The sequence below is a fragment of the Papio anubis genome, chromosome 5 (genome assembly GCF_008728515.1).
Source record: "Papio anubis isolate 15944 chromosome 5, Panubis1.0, whole genome shotgun sequence".
NCBI lineage: Eukaryota > Metazoa > Chordata > Mammalia > Primates > Cercopithecidae > Papio > Papio anubis.
This window is the reverse complement of record NC_044980.1, coordinates 159574109-159601708: the sequence shown is the minus strand read 5'-3', so window position 1 is coordinate 159601708 and position 27600 is coordinate 159574109. Positions and strand designations below refer to the sequence as shown.

The 27600-nt window shown below is 37.9% G+C and overlaps 1 long non-coding RNA gene across 1 annotated transcript in view; it reads left to right on the top strand.

Moving 5' to 3' along the window:
- Positions 1-260: 260 nt before the first annotated feature.
- Positions 261-27600, top strand: part of LOC110743571 — a 108028-nt gene continuing 80688 nt past the window's right edge. The window contains exon 1 of the long non-coding RNA XR_002522861.1: positions 261-414. This is a non-coding gene — a long non-coding RNA (uncharacterized LOC110743571). The remainder of the gene's footprint in view (positions 415-27600) is intronic.

The following is a 27600-nucleotide window of genomic DNA, read 5'->3' as shown; positions in this document are numbered from 1 at the left end:
GCCCTTTGCCCTTTCCCCTTTCCCCTTTCCCGTTTCCCCTTTCCCCTTTCCTTTCTTTGAGACAAGAGTCTCGCTCTGTCGCCCAGGCTGGAGGGCAGTGGCGCTATCTCGGCTCACTGCAAGCTCCGCCTCCCGGGTTCACGCCATTCTCCTGCCTCAGCCTCCCGAGTAGCTGGGACTACAGGCGCCCGCCACCTCGCCCGGCTAATTTTTTGCATTTTTAGTAGAGACGGGTTTTCACCGTGTTAGCCAAGATGGTCTCGATTTCCTGACCTCATGATCCGCCCGCCTCGGCCTCCCAAAGTGCTGGGATTACAGGCGTGAGCCACGACGCCCGGCCGGTAGCAACATTTCTTGAGAAAACTGTGCTTCTCTCATTCTGCAGTGCAAATTATGTCATAAATCAATACATAGGTGAGTCTGTTTACGGAATTTTTATTTTATTTCATTGTTTAGTTTGTCTATGTTTACACAATATCTTTCTGTCGTAATTGTTATAACCTAGTAATAAAATCTTGAGAGTGGGTACAGTAAGTCCTTCAATTCTGTTTTATTGCTTTAGATTTCACTGGCTATTCTTCACCCTGGCATTTCCAAATGCATTTGCCATCAATTTTACAAGTTCTACCCAGAGAAAGAAATTCTAAAAACTTTGGCTCAATTTATTTAGGTCGTCTTTATCTTCTCTCAGTAATATTTTACGTTTCATTGGTAGAGTTATGCACAGCTCTTACGAGGTTTGTTCTTTTAAGAGGTTTGTTTTTCCTATGCTCTCATAAATGGCTTGCTTTCATGAAATTCATTGTCCAATTGCTCATTTAAAGCAATACAGTTCATTTTATACATTGACCTTACTCATTAAAACAATTTTATGCAGATTTTTTAACTTTTCATATAGTTAATCATGTTGTCTGTGAATTAACAGTTTTGTTTCTTTGTTCTCAGTTACTGCATTTTTCTTTTTTTCTTGCTTTATTATATTGGCTACAACATTTACTATAATATTGAATACAAGTCATGTTATTAGACTTACTTGTACCCAATCTCAGAGGAAAAGCTTGCAATACGTTATACCAAATATAATATTGACTGTGATTTATTTATCTATTTTGTAAGTAATTTTCATGAAATTAAGGTAATCTTCCTCCCAAGTCTGCTAGTTTTTTGTTTGTTTGCTTGCTTGTTTGTGTTTTGAGACGGAGTCTTGCTCTGTCGCCAGGCTGGAGTGCAGTGGCACGATCTCCTCACTGCAACCTCCGCCTCCCGGGTTCAAGCGATTCTCCTGCCTCAGCCTCCCGAGTAGCTGGAACTACAGGCACCTGCCACCATGCCAGGCTAATTTTTTGTATTTTTAGTAGAGATGGAGTTTCACCATGTTCTCCAGGATGGTCTCAATCTCCTAACCTGGTGATCTGCCTGCCTCAGCCGCCCAAAGTGCTGGGATTACAGGCGTGAGCCACCGCACCCTGCTGGAACGTTTTAATTTATTATTGAATTTCTTTAATAATTATAGGTATGCTTAGATTTTCTGTTTTTCTTTAGTAATTATTTTGTGGATTTGTCTAATCTAGATGTTTATATTTATTGGCATAAAGTTATCAGACCTTTAAATATCTAATATCTGTAGAGAGTGGTATTGATGCCTTCGCTGTTCCTGACATCAGTTATTTGTGCCTTTTGTCTTTTTCTTGATTAGTCTCAACAGAAGTTTATTACTTTAAAAAATTCTTTCAAAGGTCCAGCTTTTGGCATTGTTAATGTCTATGTTTATTTTCTATTTCATTTGGTTTTCCATTTTTCTATTTTATATTCAATTTGTGGTTATTTTCTAAACTCTGGGAGAGTTAATTTTCACATCTTTCTTTTTAATAAATGCATTTAATGGCACAGATTAGCATCTAAGAATGTTTTCCTGTAGCAGCCCACACTTTTTTTAATATAGCACTTTCATTATTCCTTAATTCAAAATATCAATATTCCTCTATTGATTTCTTCTTTGATCGACTAGATCATCTATAAGAGTATTTCTTAATTCTCATCCTATATGAATGTTTTCTAGCTATCTTTTTGTAATATTTGATAGCTAATTTCTTCATGGTCAAAAAATACACTATGAGTAATTTCAATCCTTCCTTAAAATTTGCTTGATGGGCCGGGCGTGGTGGCTCACGCCTGTAATCCCAGCACTTTGGGAGGCGGAGGTGGGCAAATCATGAGGTCCAGAGATCGAGACCATCCTGGCTAACACGGTGAAACCCCGTCTCTACTAAAAATACAATAAATAAATAAATAAATAAATAAATAAATAAATAAATAAATTAGCCAGGCGTGGTGGTGGGCGCCTGTAGTCCCAGCTACTCGGGAGGCTGAGGCAGGAGAATGGCGTGAACCCAGAAGGTGGAGCTTGCAGTAAGCCAAGATCGCGCCACTGCACTCCAGCCTGGGCGACACAGCGAGACTCTGTCTCAAAAAACAAAACAAAAAACAAAACAAAACAAAACTTGCTTGATGACCTGGCAAATGCTCCATTTGCAAATGTTTGGCCTGCAGTTAAGATGCATTTTGTAGTTTTATAGGGAGTGACATCTTAGACATGCCCATTAGATCCAGTCTACTCATCCTGTTATTCAAATTTTTAATATTCTTATTAATTTTAGTTTTATCTGTGTCTGAGAGAAGTGTGTAAAAATATTCCACTGTGATTAGACTTTTTTTTTCCTTTTCTCCTTATAGTTTCGTCTATTCTTTATATATCTTCAAGCTAAGTTTTCAGTGCACTCAAATTTAGAATTGTTGTATCTTTCTGGTGAATTCATCCAATTATCATTATAAAGTGTTCCTCTTTATCTCTACTAATTCTGCTAATCTTAAGACTTACTGAGACTAATGTTGATATAGCTAAGCAATGTCTTTTGGATCACATCTGCAAGGTATATAATTTTCCTTTTTTGTTGTTTTACCTTTTAACTATTTGGAATCCTTATTTTGGAATATTTTAGATGAGACTTTTATAAAAATTACATAAACGAGCCTGATAATTTTTCTCTTCATTTTGAACACCTAATTTTTTTACATTTAATATTTGAGTTTAAACATAAAATAATGCGGTGTGTTTTGTCCTAACATTTTTTCTTTTCTCTCTTTTTTCTTGCCTCCTTTTCAATTTATTGATAATTTTTTGTTATCTTATTTTTGCTCTCTATTATTTAAAGAGTTACATAGTCCTTTACAATTCTTTTAGAGGTGACCTAGAAATGATATATTTCATTCTTGCCTTAATATTTGGTTGTTGCCTTGTTGTTTAACTTCATTTACTATCTTTTTTTTTTTTTTTTTGAAACAAAGTCTTGCTCTGTTGCCCAGGCTGGAGTGCAGTGATGCAATCTCAGCTCACTGCAAACTCCACCTCCTAGGTTCAAGTGATTTTCCTGCCTCAGCCTCCTGAGGAGCGAGTAGCTGGGATTACAGGCACTCACCGCCATGCTCGGCTAATTTTTGTATTTTTTTAGTAGAGACGGGGTTTCACCATATTTTCCAGGCTGGTCTCAAACTCCTGACCTCAGGTGATCCACCCGCCTCGGCCTCCCAAAGTGCTGGGATTACAGGCGTGAGGCACAGCGCCCGACCTAACTTCATTTACTATTTAACCCCATTTTATTTTATGTATATGTTTGTGTATTAAAATCCAAACAGGCATGACATATTAATATTTACCATACAACCTTTTGTTATTTAGTAATACTAATATTATTATTCCATAGTTAATATTCACTTATATTTACCCATTTGTTCATCATTTTATTGTTGTCCTTTTATTCTACATCTTTAATCTTCTATTAGGGATCATTTTCATTTGGCCTGCATAACAGTCTTCAAGAGGTACTTCTGGTTGAAAATTCTCAGTTTTTGTTTGTTTGTTTGTTTGGTTTTTTAAGACAGAGTTTCGCTTTTATTGCCCAGGCTGGAGAGCAATGGTGTGATCTTGGCTCACTGCAACCTCCGCCTCCCAGGTTCAAGCAATTCTCCTGCCTCAGCCTCCCGAATAGCTGGGATTACAGGTGCCCGCCAACATGCCCAGCTAATTTTTGTATTTTTAGTAGAGACGGGGTTTCCCCATGTTGGCCAGGCTGGTCTTGAACTCCTGACCTCAGGTAATCTGCCTGCCTCGGCCTCCCAAAGTACTCAGATTACAGGCATGAGCCACAATGCCCGTTTGAAAATTCTTATTTTTTATTTGTCTGAAAACGTCTATTTCAGTTCAACAATCTTGAACGACATTTTTTCCTTGTATAGAACTCTAGTTTGACAATTATTTTCTATTAATACTTTATAGTTTATCTTCTGGCTATGTCATGATGTTAAGAAGTCAACAGTGAGTCTTATACTTGCTTTTTAAAGACCATCTATCCTTTTTACGTGGCTGCATTACATTTCTTCTCTTTCTCTTTGGTTTGCAAAACTTTAATATTATATGCCTACGCATAGATTACTTGTTGTATATTCTACTTGTAGTTCATATAGATTTTAAAATCTAAGGTTTAATACCTTTTATCAGTTTTATAAAGTTTTCAGTCTTTGTGGCATTAGATACTACTTCTCTCCCAATTCCTTCTTCCATTTATTAATGGGATTCAGATTGCACCCATGTTGGATCTCCTCATTGCATCCCATATGTATTTTATATTTTCTTGTGATTCTCCATATTTTTGTCTCTTTGGTGTATTCTTAATATTTTTTCTTATCTCTCTTCCAGATCTAGGCCTCTCTTTATTTGTGTCTAATCTGTTGATAAAACCACCCATTGAGTACCTAATCTTGGTTATTGCATTTTTTCTGTTCTGAAGTCTATATATTATTCTTCTCTTATTTCCAGGGTTTTCCATAATTATTACTGTTTTATTTTCCTGAACATAGCAAGCATGCTTATTTTAAAATCTATACACTATAAATTGAATATCTGAAGTCTAATTGAATCTGTCTTTATTGTCTTTTGTTTGCATTGGTTTTTATTGACGATATGTGTTATTTGTGCTGGTTTTCATGTATGTTATCTTATAACTGAACACAGAATTTTAAAAATACAGAAATAACTCGAAGACTCAAAGACTAGGGCGATGTTATTTTTCTCTTGAGAAAAATTAGCATTTGCTTCCATAAGATGCTCAGAAGCACAGTCAATCTATAATCGCTCCATCTTGTTTCAGGTTTGAATTAGTTTGAAACCGGTCTGAGGACACTGTAAGAATTTATCTAGTTTCCAGAGTTCTAGGTATTTAGTCCCTCAGAGTACCAAACCCAAGGGATTAAGTTCAACAACTGCCCCACTCTCCTTCCTTCTGTGGGCTCTGGAGCTCATTTGCTGTATCTTAGGCCCATATGCTATTTTCAAGTGCTCTTTAATCTTTAGTTTCTGAGATGATCTGCTCAGAAACTAGAAAATACCCAAGGGGAAATACAGTCCTAAAAATGAGATCTTTCTCTGGCCCTCCACCTTCTTACAGGTCCTAGCCTGGTAGTATTTGTTTTCTGATGGCTCAAAAGGCATTTTTTTGGTTTTGTCTAGATTTTCTCACTGGCATCACAGGAAATCTTGGTCTGAATTACTCAGTGATTTATTACTAGAAGCTGAAGTGCTACTAATTGTATAAAATAATATAAAATAACAGTGTAATATTTTATAAGGATGTGAAAGTTGTATCATTTAGGTCATAAACTATTGAAAATTTGCACTTTATTGCTAAAGTTGATAAAAATAATGTCCATATTAATAAGTAGCCAAATTATGAGAAAGGGTGAAGAAAACTTTAATACAGCATTAATTTTGCTGAAACTGTCTAATCTAGTAACTAATATTAATATTCAAACAATGTAAAAAAACAATATTTACTTTATTTATTTATTTTTTGAGACGAAGTCTCGCTCTTGTCCCCCAGGCTGGAGTGTAATGGCACGATCTCGGTTCACTGCAACCTCTGCCTCCCGGGTTCAAGCAATTCTCCTGCCTCAGCCTCCCGAGTAGCTGGGGTTACAGACGCATACCACTATGCCCAGCTAATTTTTTGTATTTTAAGTAGAGACAGGGTTTCACTATGTTGGCCAGGCTGGTCTCAAACTCTTGACCTCAGGTGATCTGCCCGCCTCGGCCTCCCAAAGTGCTGGGATTACAGGTGTGAGCCACCGCACCCGGCCAAAAACAATATTTATTAATATTAAACCCCTCTGACCCACTAATTAAGAATGTGTGTGTATATACATATATGTGTGTGTGTATATACATATATACACACACACATATATATACATATACCCACTAATTAAGAATGTGTGTGTATATACATATATACATATATATACACATATACATACACACACATATATATACATATATATATATATTGCATTCAAATTGAGCTCTCACAAGGCTTAGATAAATTAATTTATCTTTAAGGCTTTGATAGAGACCTATTTCCTCCTTTATTATAATGCTTATTAGATGTGTAATCTATTACAAATGACTTATCATCTGTATCTACTATCTGTCTGTAAAGTAAGAATAATAACAATACCGCTTCATGGGGTTGTGATGAGGATTGATTAAACACATATATAAACTTAGAACAATAGAGAAAACATAGTACACATTCAGTAACCACTGCATATCATCAATGCTATCATCATCATTAAAAGTTAGAGAACTTTGAAGATTTCACCTTGCTCTAGAGAATCTGAGAAAGTAAAAAACATCAAAGAATGTTGCTTTACATGAATATCATACAAAATATAGAACACCAGAAAATATAGATATCAGAAGTCTCCTTTTTGCTATCCATGGTGAAGAAGCCATTTTTATTATCTCAGCTCACCTGGGCAACCGTAACCCTAATCCAACACCTTTGCAAGCTAAGCATGTTTCACTGCTCACACTCAATGGATTCTACTGACTTCATAAGGATAAAATGCTCCAAATAGGATGTATCTTGATCTTCTCTAGGTAACTTTAAGATGCATAGGAGTTCATGAAAGAGAGGGAGAAACAATGCTTTAAATGTCTGTCATCTGAACCTGACCCCAATTTGTTCTATGTTGTAGATTAGAAAGTCATATTATGAGTTAATGAATATGTCAGAGTGAGGCATAAATGACTTACAAATGAATTTTGAATGACACCTGGCTCAGAAATTGGGTGCTCCCTATATAAGCACAAATTTAAATAGATTTCCTTTTCAAATTTAGTAGCCTCCCTCTTGCCTAAATGAGTGTCGTCTGACTTCTCTCAGGGACTCAACAAGTCAGCTCTGGTAGAGGAGGGGTTGGCAAATGTTTTCTGTAAAGAGCCAGAGAGTAAATAGTTTAGGTTTTGCAGGCCATATGGTCTTTGTTGCAACTACTGGAGTCTTCTGTTGAAGCTTAAAAGTGTCAATAGGCAATGCGTAAATAAATGGGGATGACAGTGTTATGATAAAACTTTATTTACAAAAACGGGCGGGTGGCTGGATTTGGCCCATGGTCCACAGCTTGCCAAATTCTGAAAAGTACCCTAAGTTTGAAGCTATTTCAACACAAGCTAGATAATTTATTTTGGCTTTTACCTTGCTCTGATTTACAGCTATGGCTGGACATTTATTTTGCCTATATAAAATGCTCTCTGTACTCAACAACTTCTACAAACAGAGTGCCTTCATTTTGGTTAACCATAGTTTGAAATCTTCATTTTTTTTTTTTTTTTTAAGAATAGCACCGTGAGATATTTATTATTTATTTAAAGAATGCAATCTTATAACAAAAGCATGTATGCATTATTCAAACTTATATATTTTTTTAGCCTCAGATATATAAAGATACCTTGAGTATAAGTGGATTTATAAAGAATTCTCTCACATTGTTATGCAGACATCCTTGAGCTATAACAAATAGTTTGCACATTTGATTCTTTTCAGTATTTTCTCACCAACACTTTTATGAGAAATAATCTATTTTTTTTAAAGATAATTTGAAAACTACCATACTTCACATTGTAAAGACTACAGTTCAACACTATCAGGTCTAGAATGCTATTTTATCAAGAGGGAAAAAGGAAAAGCACTATACTTTTTTTTTCTTTATTTTTATCTTTTTTTTGAAGAGCACACGGAGGAAGTCTTAAAAAATGAAATTATCAGCTTTGATTTTGGAGTTTGTGGTTTTTATTTTTTTTCACAACATTTAATGATACTGAGGTTGGTATTTTTTACTTAATGATCAGGACGGAGGGCTGAAGCCAAAATCCTAAGCATAATTTAAATTTTGGCATTGACTTCCCATCTGGTCTGGAAGAAAATTAGCTTCCTTTTAACTTGTATTTACCTATCTTGTTTCAATAAAATGAAAATTAATTAATTGGTGTGAGTAAAACACTTGGAAGATGAAAATGCCTTATAAGTGCTAGATATCATTAGATAAAGTTGTCCCTGTTGGAATGAATGATTCCTGCCAAAATACTTTTAGAAACAATATTGCGTTGCATTTAAAACCCTAATTTAATTTTCAGTAAAATGTTATTGCTTTTTTGTTAAATACATTGAGTAACTATAAAGTATTTGATCAAATAAATGCTACCATGGATAGATTATTGTCACATTTTGGTTGGAACATACACTGGATATTGATCTTGGTGATGTTTTATTCATCTTAGAAATTATATCAATATAAGCTATTTGGACAGATGGAGAGTCCTATACTTAACTACAGAATTTAACGACCTGTCCTTGTTTCCTTAACTTTTCCAATTCATTTACAGTGCCTTTTTGTTTTGTTTTGTTTTGTTTTGTTTTGTTTTGAGACAGAGTCTGTCTGTCACCCAGGCTGGTGTGCAGTGGCCCGATCTCAGCTCACTGCCACCTCCGCCTTCCAGGTTCAAGTGATTCTCCTTCTCCTGCCTCAGCCTCCCGAGTAGCTGGGATTACAAGCACCCACCACCAGGCCCGGATAATTTTTTTTTTTTTTTTTGTATTTTTAGTAGGGACAGGGTTTCACCGTGTTAGCCAGGATGGTCCCGATCTCCTGACCTCGTGATCTGCCCACCTCGGCCTCCCAAAGTGCTGGGATTATAGGCGTGAGCCACCACGCCTGGTCTACAGCACCATTTTTATTAGTAAATCCAAGATAATGAGCTTGGCGCTTGCTTACATCATTGGGCTTCTTAGTGATATTTTCTGTATCACCTGCAGATTAATCTTCAGGGCACAAAAATTCATTCTTCTCTCTTCCATGAATCTTTATATGAAACTGACTTTGACATTAGTAAGAGCAGACCAGAATTTAGTGATATTCAAGTAAAATGCTGCTGGACCTCATACATAAAACAGCATAGATAGCCTCAAACTTGTGAATAGTACTAAGCCAAATGTTAAGATAATCAATGGAGAGGAGTTTTGCTACCTTTCTTTCAGATAAATCCTGTCTTACACCTGTTTAAGATAAAGTTCATTTAATTGGTATGTTGCAATTAATTTTAACATGCAAAGTGATTTTTTAAAAAACTCTCAATGACCTTAACTATTTTTAGTTGGGGTTTGTGTTTGTTCAGTCATCTAAAAATCTGTGGGTAAAATTGAGAATAAGCCCTTTCTCCCCCTAGTAGAGGAGAGAACACATAAACTGCTTCTGCAAACCTGGTCGCATTCAGTTGTGTAATACTGTTTTTTAAATGCCGTCTTGACCCAGTTTTGAGGCCCTGGGTAGAAGCCAATCAGTTCCCTTTCTTGAGCAGCCAATTAAATCCACACCCACAACCACTTCCTCTTATGGGACTCTCATACTCTGGACCACTATACACCCACCCTAATCACCCCAGGGCCAGATAAAAGACAGTTGAAATATCCTCTGTGCCGCAGAGTCCACAGATATTTTTCATACTAACCAATCCTAAGCCTACTTACTTAACCTCCTTTGCCAGTCCCTTCTTGTGGAAACCACAATAATGGCACTTACCCAGTCACTCCCTCTCTCTCTGTCTTGTGATACCCCCGGGTGGTCTCTGTGTGCCCCCTCACCCAGGTGTGACCTGTTTACTCTCTCTTGAAAATTGAATAAACTCTACTCTACTTGTGATTAGAATAAACTATCTTTCAAATAACAGTCATCCTTACATCTTATAATCCCTTATCATTGGCCTTGTCATACCTAAATAATAACAAAACCTATTACATGTTGGAATTTGATTTCTCTTTTTATTTTTTTTCTTCTGTCCTTCTTTCCTTCGTTCCTTTCTTTTCTTCCTTCTTTCCTCCTTCCCTCTCTCCTTCCTTCCTCCCTCTCATTCTAACTTCCTTCCTCCCTCTCATTCTTCCTTCCTCCCTCATCTTTCCCTCCCTCCCTCATCTTTCCCTCCCTTCTTCTTTCCCTCCCTCCCTTCTTTCCTTCCTTCCTTCCTTCCTTCCTTCCTTCCTTCCTTCCTTCCTTCCTTTCTACCAAGTACAAGTAGACATCTGTGCTCTCTGTCTTATACTGTGTACTTTATGATATTGATATTTGCTACATTTTAAAAGTAAGACCAGACTAATAAAAGAAATACCAAGCATTGTCCTATGATGTTATATCAAACACTGTCTTGACACCAAGAATGGGATCATGTTGGAAGGGGTATTTCACTGAACTGGGCTGTGAACTGTTCTCCAGCTCACTGAAGTTGCCTCAAGTAGGTTCATGGACATTGCTGAGGACCTGCCTACTGTTTTCAGAGTTGCTTCCCAATGCCTCTCTTGTCACCATGACCCTGGCTTCAGTAACTGCTGTTATGGAGCTGTGATTGCATCATTACAATAAACAGATCACATCCATGCAAAATGAAAAAATAGTTCAGATGCTGCCATTGTAAAGGGGATTTAATTTATGAAGGTGGCATTCAAGATTTAGTGCTTAACTAAAATGTTATTTTCTCAGGAAGTCTTTTCTCAATTCCCCCAACCAGGTTTTTCCTACAATTTGCTCCCCTCAAATGCTGTAAAACCTCCACTTTTCGCTGGGCGTGGTGGCTCATGCCTGTAATCCCAGCACTCTGGGAGGCTGAGGTGGGAGGATCAAGAGGTCAGAAGATCGAGACCATCCCGGCTAACACGGTGAAACCCGGGCTCCACTAAAAATACAATAAAATAAAATAAAATAAAAAATTAGCCAGGTGTGGTGGTGGGCACCTGTAGTCCCAGCTACTCGGGAGGCTGAGGCAGGAGAATGGCGTGAACCCCGGAGGCGGAGCTTGCAGTGAGCCGAGATCGCGCCACTGCACTCCAGCCTGGGCAACAGAGCGAGACTCCGTCTCAAAACAACAACAACAACAACAACAACAAAAACTTCCACTTCTCTCCCTTAGTGCTGATCACAATTGTAAAATTTTTACATTAATACCAATCTATAATTGGATTTAGAGATTTTGATTGCAAACTAGCTTGTCATACTTGCTGGGTGGTCTTGAGCAAGACACATTCTCTGAGGCACAGCATCTTGATTGGACAAATAGGCATAAGAATACCTAATTTACAATAGGCCACTGGGATGATTGAGGAAAATACTGTTGGTTGCTCATCCCACAACCATTCCTTACTTTTTCCCAACCTTGATTTTGTTCACTCTCTTTTAAACTGTTCTATTCTTCAGGGAGGCTAGACCTTCCTCAGTTTGGAGTGGAGAGCAAGGGGTGTAGAAAATGTTAAGTTTTCTAATTAAGTCATATCTCATTTCCTTTGCCAAGTGGTCTTTGATTTGACTTTAGCGTGCAATACAGTTCTGTCCAGTAAATTATGAAGGGAAGTCTGCCTGGGCTGGTATGAATTAGAGAGGTTTCTTTATCCTTAAAAGAAAAATAAGATATTGACACGAATTTTTCTTCCCTCTGTACTTGATTTCTGGAATTTCTATAGCCATCTTACACAAATGTGGGGCAAGTCTTGCTGAGAATATCAAAACCTTGACACGATTAAGCAGGTAGATTATTCCTGCAAGCACCTTCCCTCTGGGCTTCTTCTTACGTGAGATAATGGCTTCTTCATGTTGCTTAAGCCAGATTGAATTGAGTTTCCTATGACTTGCATCCAGATGCAAGAGATAATAAAGATAACATAAGATAATGTATGTGAATGTTCTCCAGAATATAGTGGGAGCTCATTAAATCTATATTTTAAACTTAACCTGAACTTTATAAAAGGGTAGGTTAAAATAGCCAATGAAAATATTTTAAAATTCTACCTTTCAAAGTAAAATGAGGTATGACTTTCATGTATTTAATTAGCCAAAATTAAATAAATGATAACATTCAGTGTTGCTAAGAGTGTAGGGAAATTGGACTTTCATGTGTCACTATGAGTAGTAAAAGAACACAAGTTTCTTAGAAGAATTTACCAACAGATAAGATCCTCTGTTAATTAGTAAGTTCATATGCACAAATATTTACAATGGACCTTAATTATATAATTGTTTATAATAGTAAAAATCAGAAATAACTGATTGTTCGTAAGATAGGATTGTTTAAATGCATTAGCTATGCAAAGAATCAGTATACAGCCATTTAAATATTTAGAAGAATAACTTTTTAAATAAACTCTGTTTTTAAAAAGTTTTAGATTTACCAAAAAATAAAAAAATAAAAATAAAAAAAGGGAAGACAGTCCAGAGTGTTTCCCAGATATCCACATCCTGTTTTTCATATTATCAACATCTTTTCATATTATCAACATCAACATTGGTAGGGTACATTTGTTACAATTAATAAACCAGTATTGACAAATTATTATTAACTAGTCTATACATTATTCAGTTTTCTTAGTTTTTAAAAGAAAATAATTACTTAGAGGATAGAAATACCTCATGACAAAGCCTCCTAGATACAATACTCCCAGTTATGAGTTGTGCAGTTAGATATATATTAAAAATTTTTTTCCAGAATAATGCTTATGTTTTGTATAGCTAATTATTGTAAGTCTGTAACTAAAACCAAGATTATAGAAGCTCAATGCATAGAAGTTAAAGATAAGTCAGTTTTGTAACCTCATCACTGGCTTTTTGTTTGTTGGCATTTTACTTAAAAAAAAATATATATATATATATATATATATGGGTTAATAAATGGTTGTCCACATCCATTTCTATCTGACCTAGAACATTTAGTTTTCTATTAGTCTTTTGATTCTAAGTCCCTTGCCCCAGGGAGTTTCACTGAGGAACAGGATGGACCCAGGGCAGGCAGCCCTGCCACCCCAATGGTGCTATGGGAAAAAATAAAAATCTGGTGGTCATTCATGTTGCCTCTAGAAAATCTTGGCCAGAAGGGGGAGAATGTAAATGAAAAATAAAATTCTAAGGTCCCCAACCATCTGAATGGACTCCTCCTCTCAGCCAAGGGCATTACAGAGTTACTTAAGAATCCAGTTCAGGTCATGATGGAAGAGAGGCTTGAACGTGCCTCATTCTACCCCACCAGCATTAACATCAAGACAGACCTTAAGTCTGATAATAAACATCTACAGTCACTGGCACGGCATGATGGCTCATGCCTGTAATGCCAGCACTTTGGGAAATCGAGATGGGAGGATCACTTGAGGTCAGGAGTTTGAGACCAGCCTGGCCAACATGGTGAAACCCAGTTTCTACTAAAAATACAAAAATTAGCTGGGTGTGGTGGTACGCGCCTGTAATCCCAGATGATACTCAAGACACTGAGGCAGGAGAATCACTTGAGCCTGGGAGGCAGAGGTTGCGATGAGCCGAGATCATGCCACTGCACTCCAGCCTGGGTGACAGAGAGAGACTCCATCTCAAAAGAAAAAGAAAAAAAAAGAAAAGAAAAAAAAAGAAAAATATGCAGTATATTCTCTCTAAAGTGTACAACTTGGAGACTTAATCTGCATAATAAAACCTAGGTCTCCACAACCCCTTATCATAACTCAGACATTTCTTTCTACTGACATTAACTCCATCAGTTGCCAATCAGAAAATTTTTTAATCTACCTATAACCTGGAAGCCCCTGCTTCAAGTTGTCCCATCCTTCCAGATCAAACCGATGTAAATCTTACATATATTGATTGATGTGCTATGCCTCCCTAAAATGTATAAAAGCAAGCTGTACCCCGACCACCTTGGGTACATATCCTCGGGACCTCCTGAGGCTGTGTTACAGGGAAATCCTTAACCTTGGCCAAATAAACTTTCTAAATTAACTGAGACCTGTCTCAGATATTTCAGGTCCACAAAGTCATAATTCAATTTATACATTATTTTATTTTACTGCTCAAGTTGTTTGAGCTTTGGCCATTGGATGTTCTTTTAGTTGACTCCTGTGTCCCTTCAACATATCCCCATCACCGTGTCTGTTTGTTTGGGGCTTATCTGTTTGTTGGGCTGCTTTAGCGCTATACTTACTCTCTGACAATATAAGATGCTCCAAGTTCATCTTGCATATTTCCTTCCCCAGTCTTAGAACAAGTCCTTTCTCAAAGAGGTCTGGTTCCTTTTTACTGAAGAATGGTATTATAAACCAAAACATGTGGGCACTAGATTTGCTCATTGCTACCGACTGTCATTGCTACTGGGCCTGACAGAGTAATGAAATATGAGTATACTAAATACAGTGTATACATACACCTGTAAATATTTCCGTATTTAACTGTCCTTAACTACATTAATCTAAACATGAGTTTACACTGATGTCTCCAACTCTAACCCATTACTACGTGGATCATTCTATACCTCTCCCCTTGCTTGTCTCTAAACCCCCACTTCAACAGTAAGATTCCTGCCTCCTGCCATCTTACATCAATTTACTTAATGTTCCATTCCAGGATCCACATATAGTAATTCAGAATTGCTAACTTATACTCCTGTGAGTGTCAATTTTATCAGCTAGAGTACAGTGTTTAGGTGCAATCTGTTGTGACTTCAGTCTTATAGACCCTATTCCTTTCACATTCTTTAATCAGTTCCTTTTCTCCCACAGCCTTCTGTAAGGTTGTTTCATAGACTTGGAATACACTTATATTGTTTAATCACAATGTATTCTGTCTTGGAATCCTTGGATTTCCTAAGTGATTTTTTTTAAAGTCGCACACATGAAGTTCGCTCTTTGTACTGTAAAGTTCTTTGGGTTTTCACTAATGTATAATGTCATCTGTCCATAATTACAGTACCTTACAAAATAATTACAAAATTGTCCTGAAAATGCCCCTGTGCTTCCCCTAGTCAACACATTCCCACACCCAGAATTCTTAGCAAACACTGACCTTTATGTTGTTGCTCTAGTTTTGCCCATTACAAAATGTCATATGATTGGAGTCATATAATCTGTAGCCTTTTGAGACTGACTTCTTTCTCTTAGATCAAATAAGAAAATGGAAAATGGCTGGGCACAGTGGCTCATGCCAGTAATCCTAGTACTTTGGGAGATCAAGACAGGCAAATTGCCTGAGCTCAGAATTTTGAGACCAGCCTGGGCAAGATGGTGAAACCCCGTCTCTACTAAAAATACGAAAAGTCAGCTGGGCATGGTGGGGGGCACCTGTAATTCCAGCTACTCAGGAGACTGAGGCACGAGAATTACATGAACCCGGGAAGCAGAGTTTGCAGTGAGCCAAGATCATGCCACTGCACATCCAGCCTGGACAATAAAGCAAAACTCTATCTCAAAAAAAAAAAAAAAAAAAAAGAAGAAAAAGAAAGAAAGAAAAAGAAAATGAAAAACAAGATATATTATTTTACCATCACTGGTTTGGTTTTTCCTCCAACACTCTTTCTTTCTTTATGTAGATCTGAGTTTCGGACCTATAACATACTTCTTCTACCCGAAAAACTCTTTTAACATTTCTTACAGAGAAGATCTCCTAGAGATGGACTCCCTCAATTTTTGTTTGACTGAGAAAACCTTTACTTCTCTTTCACTTTTGAAGACTATTTTGCTGGATATAGAATTTCATGTTAGTGATTTATTTCTTTCAACACTTTAAATACTTCACCCTTGTCCATGTGTGGTGGCTCATGCCTGTAATCCCAGCACTTTGGGAGGCCGAGGCTGGCAGACCAGCTGAGGTCAGGAGTTTGAGACCAGCCTGGTCAACGTGGTGAAACCCCATCTCTACTAAAAATACAAAAACTAGCCGGGTGTGGTGGCAGGCACCTGTAATTCCAGCTTCTCAGGAGGCTGAGACAGGAGAATCGCTTGAATCCGGGAGGCGGAGGTTGCAATGAGCCGAGATCATACCACTGCACCCCAGCCTGGGTGACAGAGCAAGACTCCATCTTAAATAAATAAATGAATAAATAGGCCAGGCACTGTGGGACACGCCTGTAGTCCCAGAAATTTGGGAGGCTGAGGCGGGCAGATCATCTGAGGTCAGGAGTTCGAGACTAGCCTGGCCAATATGGTGAAACCCTGTCTTTACTAAAAATCAAAAAAAAAAAAAAAAGTAGCCGGGCTTGGTGGTGTGCACCTATAATCCCAGCTACTCGGGGGCCTGAGACAGGATAATCGCTTGAACACAGGAGGCAGAGGTTGCAATAAACCAAGATCACACCACTGCACTCCAGCCTGGGCAACAGAGTGAGATTCCATCTCAAAAAAATAAATAAATAAATAAAGGCTGGGCACGGAGGCTCATGCCTGTAATCCCAGCACTTTGGGAGGCCAAGGAGGGCGGATCATGAGGTCAGGAGGTTGATACCATCCAGGCTAACACGCTGAAACCCCATCTATACTAAAAATACAAAAAATTAGCTGGGCATGGAGGTGGGCATCTGTAGTCCCAGCTACTCAGGAGGCTGAGGCAGGAGAGTTGCTTGAACCTAGGAGGCAGAAGTTGTCTCTAAACCTCCACTTCAACAGTAAGATTCCTGCCTCCTGCCATCTTACATCAATTTACTTAATGTTCCATTCCAGGATCCACATATAGTAATTCAGAATTGCTAACTTATACTCCTGTGAGTACCAGTTTTATCAGCTAGAGTACAGTGCTTAGGTGCAATCTGTTGTGACTTCAGTCTTATAGACCCTATTCCGAGATTGCACCACTGCACTCCAGCCTGGGTGACAGAGTGAAACTCTGTCTCAAAAGAATAAAAAATAAATAAAAATAGAAAAGTACTTCATCTTACTCTTTTCTTTCTTGGTGGCTCTGATAGAAAGTCCACTGAATTCTTATTGTCATAGGAAAGGTGTCTTTGTACTTCCCCCGTCCCCGAGGATCTTTCAAGATCTCTCTGTCTTTGACTTTCTGCAGTTTGAATATGATATGCCTAAATGTAGATTTTAGGTATTTATCTTGTCTGATGTCCTGAACTTTCTGCAACTGTGGTATGATGTCTTTTCTTAGTTTTGGAAAATTGCTGACCACTGTTAGCTCAAATATTTCTTGATCCATTTTCTCTGTCTTCTCTTTGGGTATTCTCATTATGCATATAAGCATCTTCAGAAGCTGTCCCAGTTTTGTGGTTTCTGTTCTGTTTTATTGTTTCAATATTTTTTCTCTTTCCATTTCAATTTGGAAACTTTCTGTTAACCTGCTTTTGAACTTACTGATTCTTTATTATTATTATATTTTTTTAAGGCAAGGTCTTGCCCTGTTGCCCTGGCTGGAGGGCAGTGCCATGATCTCAGCTCACTGCAGCCTCTGCCTCCCTGGCTCAAGCAGTCCTCCCACCTCAGCCTCCCAAGTAGCTGAGACCACAGGCATAAGCCACCACGCCCAGGTAATTTTTGTATTTTTTTGTAGACATGGGGTTTCGCCATGTTGCCCAGGCTTGCCTCCAACTCCTGAGCTCAAGTAATCCACCTGCGTTGGCCTCCTAAAGTGCTGGGATTACAAGTATGAGCCACTGCACTCAGCCTAGCTTCCTGCTTGTTTCACTGGCCATGTTCAGCCACTGATGAGACTTTCAAATGCATCCTTCATTTCTTTACTATGGTGTTTTGTTTTGTTTTGTTTTGTTTAATTTCTAGCATTTTCTTTGGATACTTTCTTAGATTTTCTGTCTCTCTTAGTACATTGACCATCTGTTCTTGCATGTTGTCCACTTTTTCCATTAGAGCTCTTAACATAATGAACATAGTTACTTTATATGCCTTGTTTAGTAACTCCAAAATCTGTGTCATATCTGAGTCTGGTTTGGATGCTTTCTTTGTCTCTTCAAGCTGTATTTTTTCTCTTGCCTTTTAGTATGTTTTGTAATTTCTTGTTAAAAGCTGGGCATGATGTATAGTGTAACAGGAACTGGGGTAAAACAGGCTTAAATAGTAAACTGGGGCAAAATAGGCCTGAAATAGTTTGGGGTTTTATGTTAAACTGGCTGGGAGTTGATCTTTGCTTAAGGTTTGCCATAGCTATAGGTACCAGAGCTTCAATTTTCTCTAGAATCATTATTTTAGACTCCCATGCTACCTTTAGACTTCCCTCAAAACTTCTCAGGTAAAAGCTGTGTCTTGTGGCTTTTTTTCTTCACCTTTAATACATTGTTATTATACTGGAGTCTTGTTCATGTGGTGATAAAGTATCAGACAGGGGGAGCATGCTATAATTACAGGATTAAATCTTAGTCTTTTAGTGGCCATGTATCCCTGGACTATGACCTTCACAATGTATTCCTTAGAATCTTACCCTCTCACTCCTCCAAGGGCCTTAATTTGGGGAAGTTCTCTTTCCTCATGTGAGAGAAGTTTCTGATGAAATCTTTTCCCCTGAAGGGTAGACCTTCATAATGGAGAATGCACTGGGCATATTTCACAATGGTCACTCCTCCCCTCCCCTGCCAGAGCCATAAGAGACTCTTGTTTCTGCAGTGTAAGACGCTAGTAGGGTCCGTGGGGGTGAGTTTGTATAGAGAGCCCCTAAGCCTATGGTCTCCAGGAGTTTCACTCTCTGGAGCTCATCTACATTAAATCTATAACAATTTGTTACAATTACCATTTATGTGTTCCTAGCACTTTATGGCTGCAGTAGGGTCTGCTCCAGTATACAGATCAGGCTATGACTCTCTGGATTTTGCACTAGGGTGTTTGCCCTGCAACACCAGTTCTCCGATGAATCCAAGAAAAGTCGGTGGGTTTTAGTTCATTCTGCTTTTGTCTGTTTTAAGGATGGGAGTGATAACCTCTGAGGTTTTTACATGTTGAAACTGAAACCCAAAGTTTAATAACATTTTTATTGTTAAGTAAAATAGAAGTGCATCTTAAAACATGATATAAAATATAATCTATTTATATTTATATATGTGTTGGAAAACATACCAAAATATTAATAGTTCTTATTCAGGGTATTGAAATGGAAGGTTATTTTTATTTTCATCTACCAGTTTCATTGGGCCTTCTAAACTTTTTACAATGAACAATATCATTTTGAAAAGATACTATTTTAATCTTTTATTATGAAATATGTCATACTTATGACATATGTAAATAAAAGAATAAACACCTATTATTTTTTTTTTTTTTGAGATAGAGTCTCGTTCTGTCACCCAGGCTGAAGTGCAATGGCATGATCTTGGCTCACTGCCACCTCTGCCTCCCAAGTTCAAGTGATTCTCTTGCCTCAGCCTCCTGAGTAGCTGGAATTATAGGCACACGCCACTGTGCCCAGCTAATTTTTGTATTTTCAGTAGAAACAGGGTTTCACGATGTTGCCTAGGCTGGTCTTGAACTCCTGACCTCAGGTGATCTACCCACATCGGCCTCCCAAAGTGCTGGGATTACAGGAGTGAGCTGCCGCTCCTGGCCTAATTCTCCTTCTTTAGAGTAACCATTGTCCTTGTATTTATTCTTGTACTTCCTGATCAAATTTTGTATCTTTAGTTGATATGCGAGTAATATGGTTTAGATGTTGTCCTCCCCAAATCTCATGTTAAAACATGATCTTCACTGTTGGAGGGGGACCTGGTGGGAGGCATTGGAGTAATGGGGCTGGATCCCTCATTAATGGCTCGGTGCCCTCCCCAGAGCACTGAGTTCATGTGAGATCTAATATTAAAAAGTCTGGGATTTCCCCCATCTCTCTCTTGTTCTCTTTCCTGCCATATGATATGCTAGTTCCCTGTTTGCCTGCCACCATGATTAAAAGCTTCCTGAGGCCTTACCAGAAGCAGATGCTAGTGCAGTGCTTCTTGTACAGTCTGCAGAACCATGAACCAAATAAACCTCTTTTCTTTACAAATTGCCAAAGTCTCAGGCATTTCTTTATAGCAATGCAAAATGGACCAACACAGAATGTATATAAAGTTTACATATTTTAAAAATTTACAAAAATGTCATTTACTCTATATATCATTCTGTAGCGTGCATATTCAAGTTGAAGATATATATGCCTCGAGCCTAGAATTTCCCTTTCACATAAATGCCCTAGAGATCTTTCCTCATGTGTGCATACTATAATAAAACATGCTTTAAAATAAAATGTATATTTGCATTATTTTGTCAGAACAAAAAAATTGAAAACAACCATTAGAGAGTGGATAATAAATGAGAGCATTCATACAAATGAATACTGTAAAAATTTAAAATAAATAGATTATATCTACATGCTATCACTATAAACAAATCTCAAATAACATTGAGTAAAATAATTGTAAAAATTTAAATAAAAGTAACATTCACTGTTTACCCTTGTTCTTAAAATAATAGCAATATACTCTTTTTAATAAATTAACAGCTATCTGTGTGTCCTTTCTACCTCATCGCTTCCATCATCCTCTGTTATTTCAACATTTAAACTTATATCATCCAGTATTTGAGTTTCTTATGACTCACCCACATTTTAATGATAATTTTCACTCAATTTTTTACATCTTTAAGCACTTCTTGATTTTATCTTGAAGTAATATCAAAGATGACAATCTGCAAAATTCTGGAGTGCCAACTTCTTCCCTCTTTCATTCTTCTTGTCATTGTAGTCTTGCTAAAAATGTTCTTTTGTTCTCATTGTAACTTCAACTTCTTCATGTTTCCAACTTCTTACTATTTCTCCATTCTATGAGATTTTGGAGGGTCTCACTTGCCTCTGTTCGTAGCCTTGATCTTAGGCTTAGCTATTTAATCGATGCTCTCCTGAACGCCATAGATTCATAGATTCACTATTCTTTTTGCTTTTATAATTCTGGTGATTTTCAATTCTAAATAAACCCCTCTATCCATTTCCTGTATTATTTGGCTACTGAGCACTTCTGGAAGAAGTTTAAAAATCAAGTACAGCATGAAAATCGGGTATAGTTAAAAACTCACTAATTTCTAACACAGTTGGGTTTATAAGGCTTGGGTTGCTGGTAACTCTCTTATTTACTTACTATAGACCTGCAGTGGTTTCTTATTACATACATACCTGCAGAGATTTCAAACTTTCTCTGGTCTCCTCAAATTATCAACTCTTTATTACCTTACTGGCTGAAAATAACCTTGATATCCCATTGTCTTCAACTTGACTGAGAATATTTAAATTTGCTAGAGTGCCCTTTATCTTTCTGTTCTGTATTTCAATATAACTCTGTACCTCCAACTAGTGTTTCCTTTTCTCTCCTCCTGTAGAAGAAATATGACTCTGTCTTGTCAAAACTAACAGCTACTTATGTGCCTTAGTTTTGACATCCTACACATGACATCAATATTTTACACTTTTACCTTTTCTCTTATATTGTCTCCGCTCACTGCAAGCTCCGCCTCCTGGGTTCGCGCCATCAGCCTCCGAGTAGCTGCGACTACAGGCGCCCTTAGTCGAGATGGGGTTTCAGCCTGTTAGCGAGGATGATCTCAATCTCCTGACCTCCTGATCCACCCGCCTCGGCCTCCTAAAGTGCTGGGATTACAGGCGTGAGCCACCGCGCCCGGCCAGCTTCCCCCTTTTTCAAAGTCCCTTCTGCCCTGCTTACAAATATACTGAGATCTCACCTCTCCCAATAGCATTTTATATTTTCCTTGCTGCCCCCTTATGATATCACCCAATCCTTCTTTGTATCTCCTTTTTACTCTTATTTGCCAAAATATTCATTTAAAATTTAAAAATTTTTAAATTTGGTATTACATCACAGAAAATACCATGATAGACTTCCACACTGAAATTGAACACATGGTGTTATCATATTTACCTTAAAAATATTAACAGAAATTAATAAATCATAGTGCAAGAGCCCCATTGTCTAAACTCTTCCTTGTTTTCTCCCAAAAGTTATCACTGTCCTCAAGTACGTATTACCATTCCCATGCATTTTTTGCATTTTCATAAACACATATAAAGCCATATAGAACACAGATACTATTGTTGTGTCTTTAAAAAGTTCCAGGCTAGGCGCAGCGGCTCACTCTTGCAATTCCAGCACTCTGGGAGGCCAAGGGGGGGCGGATTGTCTGAGGTCGGGAGTTCAAGACTAGCCTGGCCAACATGGTGAAACCCCATCTCTACTAAAAATACAAAAATTAGCCGGGTGTGGTGGCAGGCGCCTGTAATCCCAGCTACTCAGGAAGCTGAGGCAGGAGAATCACTTGAATCAGGGAGGCAGAAGTTACAGTGAGCTGAGATCGTGCCATTGCACTCCAGCCTGGGTGACAGAGTGAGACTCTGTCTCAAAAAAAAAAAAAAAAAAATTCCAGTGGGGTTGCATATTGTACTAATTCTACTCCAAATTCTGTTTTAAATATGAATTCATGTTAATATATGTAGTTTTGGCTTATTAATTTTAAATTTGTATACAACTGCATTGTAGGAATAAACCAGTTTGTTCATATTTTTCCTATTAAAGGATTTGAGTAGCTTTTTCATTTTCTACTATTACAAAAGTGCTGCTAACCTCTTTTGTCCATGTAGCAGAGTTACCTGGGGAAATGTATCTAGAAGTGAGGTCGCTAGGCAGAAGAATATGGATAAATTTATTCAGAATTATAAAATGAACTTCAAAATATTCTTTCAAATTTATATTAAAAGCAGACAACGTATCACTACTTGCTTCTACAAACTCTTACCAACACTTCGTGTTATTAAACTTAATTTGTTTTGCCATTCAGATGAGAATAAGTGTTATCTTGAGTTAGTTTTTCATTATATTGATTATTACTAGATCGAGCAGCTTTTTCTGTGTTTAGTCATTTGGTGGTTCTGTTCAATGAATTGTCTGTTTATATATTACTTACCCACATTCTCTTTTTCTACCTTCTTATTGATTTTCCTTCATTCATTTGTTCATTCATTTAATCAACAAGTACTATTGAGCACCCACTATTTCTAGGCACTCTTTTATATGCTCAAAAAACGTCAATGAACAGCAGCAATGAAATACTGCTCTTGTGGAGCTCACTATCTTGCAAATTAAGAATATGAAAAATAAGTAAAATATATAGTGTTTTGCAAGGTGATATGCAAAATAAAAAAATAAGGGCCAGGCACGATGGCTCATGCCTGTAATCCCAGCACTTTGGGAGGCCGAGGCAGGCAGATCACGAGGTCAGGAGATCGAGACCATCCTGGGTAACACGGTGAAACCCTGTCTCTACTAAAAAAACAAAAAAAAAAAAAAAAAAAAAAATTAGCTGGGCGTGGTGGTGGGCGCCTATGGTCCCAGCTACTCGGGAGGCTGAGGCAAGAGAATGGCATGAACCTGGGAGGCGGAGCTTGCAGTGAGCCGAGTTTGCACCACTGCGCTCCAGCCTGGGCGACAGAGCAAGACTCTGTCTCAAAAACAAATAATAATAATAAAAAATAAAATAAAAAAGGGCACAGTAAGGAGTATGGTACAAGTTGTATCATAAAACACTGTGGTGGCCGGGCATGGTGGCTCATGCCTGTAGTCCCAGCACTTTGGGAGGTTGAGGCTGGCGGATCACGAGATCAGGAGTTCGAGACTGTCTGGCCAGCATGGTGAAACCCCGTCTCTACTAAAAATACAAAAATTAGCTGGGCGTGGTGGTGCATACCTGTAATCCCAGCTACTCAAGAGGGAGGCTGAGGCAGGAGAATTGCTTGAACCCGGGAGTTGGAGGTTGCAGTGAGCCGAGATCGCACCATTGCACTCCAGCCTGGACGTCAGAGTGAGACTCCTTCTCAAAAAAAAAAAAAAAAAAAAAAAAATTGTGGTCAGACTAGTCCTCATTAAGGGGAGATTTGATAGGACTTGAAATTGCCACGGGACTCAGCCAAGTAGTTTCTGGCAGTACAAAGCTTTTCAGACAAAGGAAACAGCTAGAACCACGACTGTAAAGTGGGATCATGCCTTTCGTGTCTTAAGAACAGCAAGAAGGCTAGTGTGTGGCTGCACCCGAAAGAGCAAGGGAGAAAGAAGTTGGAGTGAAGATCAGAGAGTCACTTCAGGCTTCTGGGCTGTGATCTGACTTAAAATTTTAAAAGATCACTGAGGCTCCTATGAAAGATACACATAGAATAGAAGCACGGATGGATATTTAGTTGCTTCCATGTCTTGGTTATTATGAATAATGCTGTGATGAACAGGGAGTACAGAAAGATCTGTACCTTTTATAACTGACTCTGCCTTCAATTCCTTGGGACATGTGCCCAGATGTGCTATTGCTAGGTGATTTGGTCTTTCTATTTTTAGTTTTTTGAAGAACTTCTATGCTGGTTCCTATAATGGCTGTATGAATTTACACTACACTAACAGTGTATAAGTGTTCCCTTTTCTCCACATCTTCACCAATATTTATCTTTTGTTTTTTTGATACTAGTCATTCTAACAGGTATGAGGTGATATCTCATGTGGTTTTGATTTGCATTTCCCTGATCATTAGTGGTTTTGAGTAAAAACGAGTTACATATATCCAATGAAATATTATTCAACCAAAGGGAATTTTGCCAGTTGTGACAATATGGATGAATCTAGAGGTCACTATGCTAGGTGAAATGAGACACAGAAGGACAAATACTACAAGATACACTATATGTGATAAATTTAAAATAATCAAATTCATAGAAGCAGAGAGTGAAATGGTGGTTTCTACAGGATGAGGAGAGAGAAAAATGTGATGTTCATCAAAGAGTACAAAGTTTTGGTTATAAATGAGAAATAAATCCTAGAGATCTATTGTATAGCATAGTGAATATAGTTAACAGTACTGTATTGTATACTTGACATTTTTCTAAGAGGGTAGAACTCATGTTAAGCATGCTTATCACAAAAATTTGTAATCATAACGTACAATAGATTGGGAGGAAGCTTTTAACAGTGATGAATAGGTCTATGGCACAGATAGTGGTGGTGGCTTCATGGCTGTATAATTATCTCCGAATTGATCAAGTTGTATACATTAATTATGCACAGCTTTTTATATGTTAAAAAATCAATTCTACCTCCCCACAAAAAAAAAAAAAAAAAAAAAATAGAAGCAGGGAAACTTGGTAGAAAGCTATTGTTATAATACTGACAATATACATGATGAAGAGTGGTTAGATTCTGGCTGGGCATGGTGGCTCACGCCTGTAATTCCAGTACTTTGGGAGGCCAAGGTGGGCAGATCACCTGAGGTCAGGAGTTCAAGACCAGCCTGGTCAACATGGTGAAATCCCGTCTCTACTAAAAACAAAACAAAACAAAACAAAAAATTAGCCAGACGTGGCACACACCTGTAATCTCAGCTACTCAGGAGGCTGAGGCACGAGGATTGCTTGAACCTGAGAGGTGAAGGTTGCAATGAGCCGAGATCGTGCCACTGCACTCTAGGCTGGGCGACAGAGCAAGACTGTTTCAAAAGAATAAAAATAAAAAAAGAAAGAGAAGAAAGAAATAGAGTGTACAAAAAAGAAAAAAACCTTTTGTTTACTTCAAAATGAGTATTTCTAACTTTTATTATTAAGAGATTTGTTGCAAGTTTTTGCTAGAAACCTTCATCATATTAGCAATGTTTTCTTAGATTCCCTGGATTCTTTTTTTTAAAAAATCAGGAATGGACTTTAATTTTATCCAATTATTTTGTATCTTTTGGGATGACCATTTATTTCTTCCTCCTTTAACCTGTTAACATATTTAATTACATTAGTAGCTTTTTCTAATGTTAAACCATCCATGAATTCTTGAGGGAAATCTTTTCTGGTTCCAAAGTATTTTTAACACATTGCTTTATGTGGCATGCTAATATTTTAAATAGGATTTTTGCATGTGAAACTTTAATTGAGATTGGCTATAACTGTCTTATACTTTCCTTTGTTGGTTTGAGTATCCAGTTTATATTGGCTTTTAATAAAAGGTACAGAATATTCCATCTTTTCATCTCATCTTGAACTGTGTGTAAAAGCCAAAGATGTTATATCATGAATGATTTGGCTAAATTCACCTCTGAAATGATCAGGATCCATTGTGGTCCGTACTGTCACTCACAGACTGTATATTTTTGCAGTGTACATGCTGAACCACTGCAGTAGCTTGTAATTGGTCACTTCCCATCCTCTGTTGCCTTTGATCTTTGCAAACTTGACACTGTATCATGTTCCTCTCTGAGTTTCTCATGGCCTGTAAGGTCCTGAGTGGTTTGACTCTGCCTGCCTTTCTGATCTCATCCACCACCATTCTCTTCCTAACCCAATATGTTTCTTTCTTCTTTTCTTTTTTTTTTTTTTTTTTTTTTGGAGATGGAGTCTCTCGCCCAGGCTGGAGTACAATGGTGTAATCTCAACTCATTGTAACCTCTGCATCCCAGGTTCAAGCGATTCTCCTGCCCCAGCCTCCCAAGTAGCTGAGATTACAGGCACATGCCACTATGCCCAGCTGATTTTTTTGTATATTTAGTAGACATGGGGTTTCACCATGTTGGCCAAGCTGGTCTCGGACTCCTGACCTCATGATCCACCTGCCTCAGCCTCCCAAAGTGCTGGGATTACAGGTGTGAGCCACCGCGCCTGGCCAGTATGTTTCAAGAGTTGTGATCCTCATTCTGTTCTTCCAGCTCACCAAACTCAGTCCAACATTAGGGCCTTGCACTTTGCTGTTCTTTCTGCTTGAAATGGGCTTTCCTTAGATCTGAGTTTGGCAGACTTAATTGTGTCATTTATGTCTCAGTTCAAACATCAACTTTCAGAAAGGCTGTACCTGATTTCTGTATGTAAAAGATCAACTCCTCCTCTAGTCCCTCTCTATTCATTACCTTGTTGTGGTCTTAGTGTTTTACAAGCATTCCCAGTATCTAAACTTATTTTTTTTAACATATCAATATCTGAACTTACAGCTTTTATCTTTTGTGTTTGTTTGTTTTAGTTCACTGTTTTTCTCTCCTCTATTAAAATGTAAGCTCCATGAAGGTAAGGACTTTTCTCTTCTGTTTATTAAAATGTCTCCGACCGGATGTGGTGGTGCGTGCCTGTACTCCCAGCTGCTCAGGAGGCTGAGGCAGGAGAATCGCTTGAACCTGGGTGGTAGAGGCTGCAGTGAGTCGAGATCACGTCACTGCACTCCAGCCTGGGTGACAGAGCGAGACTCTGTCTCAATAATAATAATAATAATAATAATAATAATAATAAAAAAATAAAAGTCTCCAAGTCCTAGAACAGTGTGAGCACCTAGTACATATTTATTGAATGTCAAAATTAGTGAATGGATGAAAAGGCCAATCTCATCTTTCCCAAAAATTAACTGCCATAAAATTTTAATTTTTGAAATACTCATCAGTCATTCAT